The sequence below is a fragment of the Rattus norvegicus genome, chromosome 18 (genome assembly GCF_036323735.1).
Source record: "Rattus norvegicus strain BN/NHsdMcwi chromosome 18, GRCr8, whole genome shotgun sequence".
NCBI lineage: Eukaryota > Metazoa > Chordata > Mammalia > Rodentia > Muridae > Rattus > Rattus norvegicus.
The window spans coordinates 5,731,098-5,740,986 of NC_086036.1; the positions used below are offsets into that span (position 1 = coordinate 5,731,098).

The 9,889-nt window shown below is 43.0% G+C and overlaps 1 long non-coding RNA gene across 1 annotated transcript; it reads left to right on the forward strand.

Moving 5' to 3' along the window:
• The first annotated feature begins 1,754 nt into the window (after window positions 1–1,754).
• On the forward strand, window positions 1,755–4,694 carry LOC120098248 (uncharacterized). Its single transcript, XR_005496376.2, has 3 exons — window positions 1,755–2,076; window positions 2,423–2,571; window positions 4,494–4,694. It is a non-coding gene; the product is annotated as an uncharacterized LOC120098248 (long non-coding RNA).
• Window positions 4,695–9,889: the final 5,195 nt, after the last annotated feature.

Sequence of the window (9,889 nt, forward strand, 5' to 3'; positions counted from 1 at the left end):
ACTCCTGTTCCTCTTCCTCCTTTACTCCTTCTCTCTCAGTGGACGGCCTCAGAAACAACACCCGAGGTTGATCTCTGGTCCCCACATGCACAAACACACATACATGGACCTTCATACACACATGTGGGATGGCTGGCTGTGAAAGGTACCCTGATTCCTGGTTGAAATAGGTCCAATCCACATGTGCATTCCCAGTCTCCCAGGAGATCAAGGCCTCACTAGCTGCAGCCCCCAACTGACCTCTGTAGAGAGGTTTGAGAAAGAACAGTCCTTAGGGAAGAGTGCCAAGCCCCTCCTCCACAGGTGAGGACTTGACCACAGGTCAGGTAGGCTCAAGACAGACCAGTCATAGAAACAGGACCACGCCCCCAAATATGTAGATGAGGTCTTCCCAAGCTCTCAGGTCAAACCAATAGGAAGCACCTGCTGTCAGGCACTGACCCATCCAAAAACTGTATTTAAGAATCGCGTTCAGGATTAAAAATGTACAGGAATTATTCCATCATCTGAGAGCCTCTGTCATAAGAGCTGAAGAGATCTGCTCTCCCCAAATCACCCCTTACCAGGTAGTCAAGGCTCCTGCTGGCTCAGCCCAGCCACAGCAATGGAAGTGGCAGAAAGGAGAAGGACCAGCAGCAGACGCGGCAAAAGCTGTCCCCACTCCCCGCCTGAGTTCTCTCCCCCTCGCCTGAGCCCATACACCTAGCCGAGTTGCATCTTCTTCTGCTTGTGGACCTGTGGAAGATTATGGTTCTGTGCCAGGCTCCTCTTACTCATTATACATCCCCCATAAATATTTTTTTCTCATCCTAACAGAAACACTTACAAGCAACTTAGTGAGGACTCTGAAAATCTGAACATTTCAGCCATTCTGCCAATGTTTGTGAAAAATATATATTCCTGACCCAGCTCCAGCCTCACACCAAGCAGGAGCTTCCAATGCAGCCCAGTTTATTACACGGTTGAGCAGCCACTGGAATGAAAAAAGACTGGGCAAGACTTTGCAAGCCTTGGTGTAAGGAGAACAGCACAGAGGAGGCGTTCTTCTCACCTCTGTTGGGGGAAGCTGTGTTGTCTCCCCTGCTCCTTGGAAAGTCACTGCTGACAAGTCTGGACCAGTGTGAGCTTCTTAGTCAAGAGTGTGGACCTGTTGGTCAAATAAGTACCAACGTAACTTGAACTCAGAGACATACCTAAGACTCAGACCCGGAATCCAAGAGTGACTTCCACAGACCCAGAAAGGAGAAGTGTTGGAGGCTGCCTTTTTCTTCCACTCCCTGCCTTCCTTTCTCCCTTCCCTTCTTCATTCTGTCTGTGGTGGTTTAAATATGCCTGGCCCATGGTGAGTGGCACCATTAAGAAATGTGGCCTTTTGGTGGGAGTGCATCACTTGGGGGTGGTCTTTGAGGTCCTATGCTCAATCTCTGCCCAGTATGGAAGGGGCCTTCCTGCTCACTGCTTGTGGAAGCCAGACTCCTCCTGGATGCCTTCGGATCAAGATGGAGAACTCTCGGCTCCTCCAGCACCGTGTCTGCCTGCACGCTGCAATTCTCCCATGACAATAGACTGAACCTCTTAAATTGTAAGTTATCTTCAATAATGTTGTTCTTTATAAGAGTTGTCTTGGTCATGATGTCTCTTCACAACAGTGAAACCCTAACTAAATAATAAATAAATAAATAAATAAATAAATAAATAAATAGATTAATTAATTTTTAAAAAGGCACTGTTCTTACTTGTTTGTTGTTGTTTGGTTCGTTGGTTGTTGTTTTGAGGTAGGGCTAACCTGGGCTTCAAGATCCTTCTGGGATTACAACTGGGTGCAGCACACCTGACAGGAGGCTGTATTTCTTTATTTCTTTTAATTGAATTAGCCCTGCTGTCTCCTCGGTGGCTCTGTTCACTCTACTGAAGTTGACTAAAATGAATCTGCAGGGATCATTAGCTGTTTCTCTCTTATTAGGGCCAAGAGCATCACAGCAAAGGCAGTCTCTTCCATTATCCAAAGATTTGTTTCCTCGCATCTGTGTTGTGGAGCTAGGAGGATGTGGCTGGGAGAAGCTGATGGCAGAGGAGGTACCTTGTATTGTAAAGGATGTTTTTCATGTGCTATTAGACAGGGCTTCCAACGTCTGGCCTTTTAGGAGAAAGAGAAAATTGTAATTCCTCTTGGCCTGCTATATAGAAGCCCTACACATTTTGATTTCTTAGCAGTGAACTGGTTAAACCAATAATAAAAGTCAATGTTTGCAGTACTCCATATGCCAATATCTACAAGGCTGTCTGTCTCCTTTACAGACAGAACAAGTCAAAGCAAATTCAATGAGCAGGGCTGCCCCTCCATCATCCCGACTTCAGCATCTGGTCGTTCCAGGCAAGCTTTTGTGGGTTCCCAGGTCTGACCATTAATCTCCTTTGTCAGTTTTCAGGTTTGGAATCACCTAGGGGGCAACCTCCTTGGGCATCCAAGAAGGCATTTCCAGAGAGGTTAACTGAGGCAAGAAGACTCTCCCTGAACAGTATTTGCCCCTCCCATAGGCTGGGGTCCTGGAATGAATGAAAAGTGAGAAAGTAAGTTGACCGGAAGTCATCTCTCTCCACATCTTTAATGGGCATGCAACATGACCCTACCCTCCCACTACACTGCCTGCTCGACATGGTAGACACTGTACTTTCTTTAGCCTGGACTCAAAACCACCCTGTTTCCTTTATGTTGTTCTCACTAGGTGTTTTGTTATAGCGATAAGAAAAGTGATTGCTACCCCAGCACTCACTCCAGAGCAGTCCTGGGTGGCACCAACTCCATGTCTTGGTTTCAGGAGTATACAGAGGTTATCTTACTAATGTAGTTATTTGCAAGAAGAGCATGTGCCTGGGATTACAAAAGTCCAAAATCTAAAACAAGGCGTTCTTGTTATAGCACTCGGTCAAGCCATTTTAGACACATTGATATTTTCGTGCAGAATTGTCCCTAGAAGTTGTAAACTGACATTAAAAGAAAGCAGTTATCCCATGCATTGAAGCACCTCCACAGGTCTCCTCAAGCTGAAGCCTCTACATCAGGTCAATGGAAACTGTGATGTGAGCCAATTATGCAATTTTACATTCTCTAATAGCACATCAAGGCAGATAAAGAGAACCAGCTAAAATGGATTTTAATAAGATGTACTATTTAATCTAATCTGTCTAAAATAGCACCATTTTAACAAGTAATCAATATAAAACATAGCTAATGAGGGTCTTGTTTTTGCATTCTGAATTCTTGTATGGAGTCTTAGGAAGCTAGTGTATATTTTATACATTCGGAATATCTTGATTCAAGCAAGCTACATCTCAAGTGCTCAGTACACTGGCAGTACAGTCCTGGATGAAGGCCAGCCCCACAACTGTCATGACAAGCAGATTTTCAGTTGTGATGATGACATATTAATAGTGGAAATAGACAGAGCATTGGTCCACTCGGACCTATTTTCCAACCTTTGCCACATAATTTCCTGGCTGTGCTTCCTTGTCAAAATCACTTAGCATCTCTGAACTTTAATCTTCTCATTTTAGAAGCAAGACATTTGAAAAAAGTTTTCACTAACTCCTTGTGGCTTACACATAAGGTATCCCAATCCAACTCATTGCCTCTTTCCTTTGTAAGTGCCTTCCGTCCTTGCGACCTCCCCTGCAAAAGAAAACAAAAACATACAAGCAAAACTACAACAAAAATCTTGACAAACAAACTACACTGTGTCACACAGTATACTCTTTTGTCTAAACATCCTTAATTGCAATGAGCATTTGCATATAAAGGTGTCTGGGGCAAAGAGCAAGGCTATTATTAACCTTTGTATTTCATAGGCTCATTGTAGACTATGAAACAGATATGTACAACAGGCACTTAGTGCAATAGTCAGCACACAGTAGGAACTCAGAAACAGGAAGGTAGCACTGTGTCAATAATTGTGGGTAAAAGTATAAAATGAAATGGAAAATGTCAAGATATTTCAAACCTGGAGAATATAACCCTTTTCATTTACAATTTCATGTTGAGTAATTCAAGCAAATGAGTGCGTCTTAGAACTAACTACCAGAACCCCTAGTTTTTATAATGTTATGTAAGCCTAGTAGGTTGGAGAGATGACTCAATGGTTAAGAGCACTTACTGTTCTTATAGAGGACCACAAGTCACCTCTTATTCCAGTTCCATGGAATCCAACCCCCTTTTCTGGTTTCTGCAGTCGCCTGCACACATATACATTGCACTCACACAGACACAGACACAGACACACACACACACACACACACACACACACACACACACTACATTTTAAATTTTACTCTAATAAGGTCACATTTATGCAGATACAATCCACTAGGATTCTTTGTTTTATAAATAAATCTCTTATATGTTTAGGTCCTCCTCCTCCTCTTCTTCTTCCTTCTTCTTTTGATGTGTATTTTTTAAGTTTTATGTATAAGTGTGTGTTTATCTGTGCTTATTTCAGTGTAATATGTGGACTGCAGTGCTGGCAGAGGTTGGAAGAGGGCATCATTTTCCCTGGGACTCGAGTCCAGGCAGTTGTGAGCCATTTGATGTGAATGCTAGGAATCAAGCCCAAGTCCTTTGCAAGAGCAACCGTATTCTTAACTGCTGGGCATCTGTCTGGTTCCAGACAATGCCCCACCCCTATTATAAACACTTAATGAACAGAAACAATAAGGTTGTTGTCTTAGTTTCCTATTGCTGCGATATAACACCATGCCCAAGGCCACTCTCATGAAAGCAGTTAGCTTCCAGCTTATTTACAGTTCAGAGGGTCAGTCCATGATTATCACAGTGTAAAGAAGACAGGCATCCATGGTCATCACAGTGTGAAGAAGACAGGCGTCCATGATCATCACAGTGTGAAGAAGACAGGCGTCCATGGTCATCACAGTGTGAAGAAGACAGGCGTCCATGGTCATCACAGTGTGAAGAAGACAGGCGTCCATGGTCATCACAGTGTGAAGAAGACAGGCGTCCATGGTCATCACAGTGTGAAGAAGACAGGCGTCCATGGTCATCACAGTGTGAAGAAGACAGGCGTCCATGGTCATCACAGTGTGAAGGAGACAGGCGTCCATGGTCATCACAGTGTGAAGGAGACAGGCGTCATGATCATCACAGTGTGAAGAAGACAGGCGTCCATGGTCATCACAGTGTGAAGAAGACAGGCATGGTGGTGGAGAGGTAGCTGAGTGCTTTATAGACTTATCTACAGGCAGCAGGCAGAGACACTGGGTCTGGTACGGGCTTTTGAAACCGCAAAGCCTACTCCCAGTGACACACCTCCAACAAGGAAATGCCTACTAATTTTTCTAATCCTTCTCAAACAGTTCCATCCCCAGTGACTAAGAATTCAGACCTATGAGCCTATGGGAGCCATTCACATCCAAACCACCACAAGTGGTGTTCTTTGTAAGTCGTGGAAGCTGAGGTGGTAGTGCAAATGGTAGAACACCTGCCTAGCATGCATAAAACCCTGAGTTTGACCCCAGCGCAGAAACATTACTAAATATATTGCAAGAACCTGGATCTGACACTGCCTCACATACAAAACAATTTTTCATGCAGTATATTTCCATGATATTCTTTCCCATCCCCTGCTCCTTTCAGATGCTACCTACCCAAAGTCTTATTATTTCTCTCTTTCAAAAAAAAAAGTAAAATTAAAAAGGAGAAAAAAACTCTAAAAACAAAAACATAGTAAGATAAAAATACCCAAAACAAAACAAAAAGCATACAAAAATAAACACGTTATCCATTTTATGCTTGCCAGTTACTCCTGGGCACTGGGCCTGAATAAACTGTGGTTAATATACCCAGTGGCATTTCACTAGAGAAAACTGATTTTCTTTTTCCCAGCAGGTATCAACTGCAGATCACTTCGCAGTGAAGGGTGGCTTTCTGTGTCTCCCTCTTTAGCTCTGTGATGGCGTTTTCTCTGTGCATGCTGCCCCACTCTCTGTGAGTTTAAATGGGCATCAGTCCTAGTCCTGCTGCTTCTGTATGACACTGTTTCCTTGGAGTTAGCCACCACCTCTGACTTTTACAACCTTTCTGCCTCCTCAAACCATCCCTGAGCCTTGAGGGGAGAGATAAGGACACTCCAAAGCCTCTCACTTTGTACACACTGTCTTGTCCTGGATCTCTGTGCTACTTACCATCCACTGCAGAAAAGGAGTCTCCAATGAGGGTTGAGAAATGTTCTGGTGAACAGCATTATAGCATTAGCAGCCACTTTACTGCTATGCTCCTTTAGAAGACTCACAGTAGCTTCCTCCCAGGGTTCATGGCCTGGCAAGTTTCAGGTTCTTGGTCATTTTGGCAGTATCAAATATGAATTCCAGCTCATGAAGTGGGCCTTAAATCCATGCCAAAAGTGGCCAGCTACCCATAACATTCGTGGCATTACTGCACTAGTATATCTTGCAGGCACATAGCTATGCAGGTCATGGAGTTTGTAGCTGGATGATATTGATAATTGTTTTTTCTGCTGCAGTAGCATGCGTGGGTGCTAGTAAGAGTGATGCTCCTAGTTGGGTGCCAGCTTGGTTTCTCCATGCTCAGTAACAGAAAAAAAATCATGTTGTCATCAACAGAGCATTACTCCATCGGGTTATGGAGAATAAACAAAAGCCTTGCAATCCCACGTGATAATAGCAACAGATAGTGTCCTATTTATTTATATATTTATCCGGGGGGAGGATAGTTGTGAAGTCTGAAGACCCACACTCCAGAGAAGAAACAAATGATAAATGAATGAATGAATGAATGAATGAATGAATGAACGTCTCCCAATGGGATACACCAAAAGGACATGGGCATCCCCAGTAAAGGATATTCTGGGGAAGCTTACACTCCTAACAGAATCTCACCTAGCAATGACTTTTAATATTCCCATGTTGTGATTTCCTTCTGATTTCCTCCAACTTTCAGTAAAAATTGAAAAATATGATATGATGGCCCTAGAATTTATGATGTAAAAGTTAACAGGAAGATTGGAGCCATTCCTAACACGAGGTAATGTAATGAATGAGCAACAGGCTTGGGAAGGAACTGAGAACCTCATCGACAGAAAGCCAACTGCACTGGACACAAGGACACAGGCTGGAGCCACCAGTGACAGGCCACCAAAATGACCAGCTAGCTGAGGCCATGCACCATCAATGACAGGCTGAAGAAAGTGTTAGCATCTCTAGGGAGTCTCCAGAACACAAGAGGGGATTGGCTCATTAAAGAAGCCAAGCCAGTCTCAATTGTAATGTATACATTAAGAGAACTGTGGCCATATTTCATATCTTGGTCAGCAGGAGGCCTTGGCATCATTGCTTCATGGTGTGGAAATGCAAACCTCACTAGACATTCCTCTCAGCTGTACATCCTGGGACAGATGATCCAACTTCACAACCTTGAGTACTCATTCTGAGAAGAAAGGAACTGAACGAGATGATTTCGTTTCCCTCCGGTGATAGGATCCTTTCTGTCATGATTGTATACCAACTACTGATACATGTGATGGGTTGGTGCTGGGTTGGGACGTAACACTGTCACTTTTTGTCTAGAATCCTGCTCAATGCCCTGATTCTATACATGTAGCAAAAATATCTTCTTGAATCAATTCAAGTAAAAACAAGTCAAACAGATTTAATGAAGAAGTTTTAAAAATTATTCAAACCATCAATAGAAAATGACTGGCAGATAGCTTATTCTCACTGAATTTTATTAAAGCACTGGTGTCTCATGTTTAGTGGCTGGAGAGATGGTTCAAGTAGTTAAGTTGTCAGCTGTTGCAAAAGACAGGAGTTTAGTTCCTAGTATCCATGTCAGGCAGCTCCAGGGGATCTGATACCCTCTTCTGACCTCTGAGGGTACCCACAGTCATGGACACATCCCCCACATAGTCACATACACACTGTTAAAAGCAAAAGAAACCAGGGTCTGGAGAGATTGCTCAACAGCTAAGGGATCTTGGTACAATTGCAGAGGACCCGAATTCTGTTTCCAGCACCCACGTTGGCTGTACACACCTGGATCCAAACCTCTGGCATCTGCACACCAGTACACACATGCACATATTAACAATCAGATACACATAGACACACATAGAATTTAAAGAAAAAAATTAAATGCTTAAAATTTAAAAGATACATTACAAGTTTTACTAATTTTAAATTTTTGTTTGTTTTTGTTGTTACTCATTGTTGGTTACTTGCTTGCTTGCTTGATTAAGATACAGTCTCTTAGGCTGGAGAGATGGGACCACCACTAAAACCTAGGCTCGCATCTGAAAAGACACAGTCTGTCTTTACAGCCTGGGATACCCTCAAACTTGCTACAACCCAATGGCTGACTTGAATTCACATTCCCCTTCCCTCTGCCTTCTAAATTCTGGGACCATATCAGGCTTTATGATGCGTAGTTTTAGAATTAATCCATATCTATATTGATAGAAAGACACACACGATAATAGGTGCTTTACTACTGAGCTGAACACACAGCTAAAGAACACTCTAAGACAAGTCCCATTGATTGGCATTTTTAATAATTTCACAGTTCTCACATTTTAAGCATATTCGCTCCATTCTGTCTGCCTCCGTGTTCAGGAAGGAAGGTTATTCTTCTAAAATGAAACCTGGCTGTACCATATGACTCTATAAACAATGAAGAAAAGAGGCAGGCAGACATCACTGAATGTTAGAACACATCTACAGAGAATTCATTAATGAAATCAGCCTCTAAAAGAGAATTTCAAAAGAAATAGTCAGAAAGCTGTCCGGAGCAGGGTGAAAGGTTGGCGTGCCTGATGGTAATGAAGGAGACCATGGCCTGCAGTGAGGTGAGGCCGCAAGGCAATCTGAACACAAGCAACAGATGACTCCTCAGCGCTGCCTGATACAAAAGGAATGGAGGGAGCAGACCCCTTAGGGAAACAGGCTAAGGTTAATGCTGTGACAAAGGGTGAGGCTATTAAATTGCATGTTGCCTTTTCCCCTGCATGAAAAGACATAGCATCCCATGCGGAAAGGAAAAGGTTATCTTCTCTAAAAGGAGCAGAAGAATGTGGTGAAAAATAATACAAGTTTCTAGTTCCAAAGAGGTCTGTCCAGTATACTCAAGGAATTTGTGGTCCGTATTGCTCAGCCACCTTTGAGGGATATTAAAACAGGGAGAAGGAACACTGGAAAGATGGTCTGGCAGCTTAAGGTGCTTGATGCAAAATCATGAAGAGCTTGTAGAGAAATTTTTATCTACAACATGACAGCTCTGACAAGTAGTCACATCCAAAGATATGCTCCAGCCAGATACACACACACCCTGGATTACAGTATGATCTAGCTGGAATACAGACACATCCTTAGTAGACACACTTAATCCAAAACAATAAAGGTCAAGTTGGTTTGTAGAAGGCAGCAGACATGTTTGAAAGTGATTCTAATTTAGGGGCAGACAAAAATAATCAATCAGAGTAAGATTTCAGAAAGAGAGAGAAAGAGAGGAGGGGGGAAGAGGAGGAGGAAAAGGAGGAGGAAGAGGAAGAGGAGGAAGAGACAGAAAGACAGAGAGACAGAGAGACAGAGAGACAGAGAGGAGATTGTATGTTTTACCAGGACAGTTTTATAAAGTTTGCAGAGAAAACAAGCTAGACACAGGTGAAGACAGAACAAGCCAGAGAATGAAAAGGAGCCAGAATATTAGAACATATTGCCAGAATTCATTTGAGACCAGGCAGAGCAAGAAAGGAAAAGGCAGAAGCTAAGAAAAGTCAACTTGAATCAGTCAGCTTGGAGAGGAGTTTCAGCCAGAACAGCTGAGTTGAACCAGCCAGTGAGAGTTCAGAAAGAACTAAAAGGAGTAAAC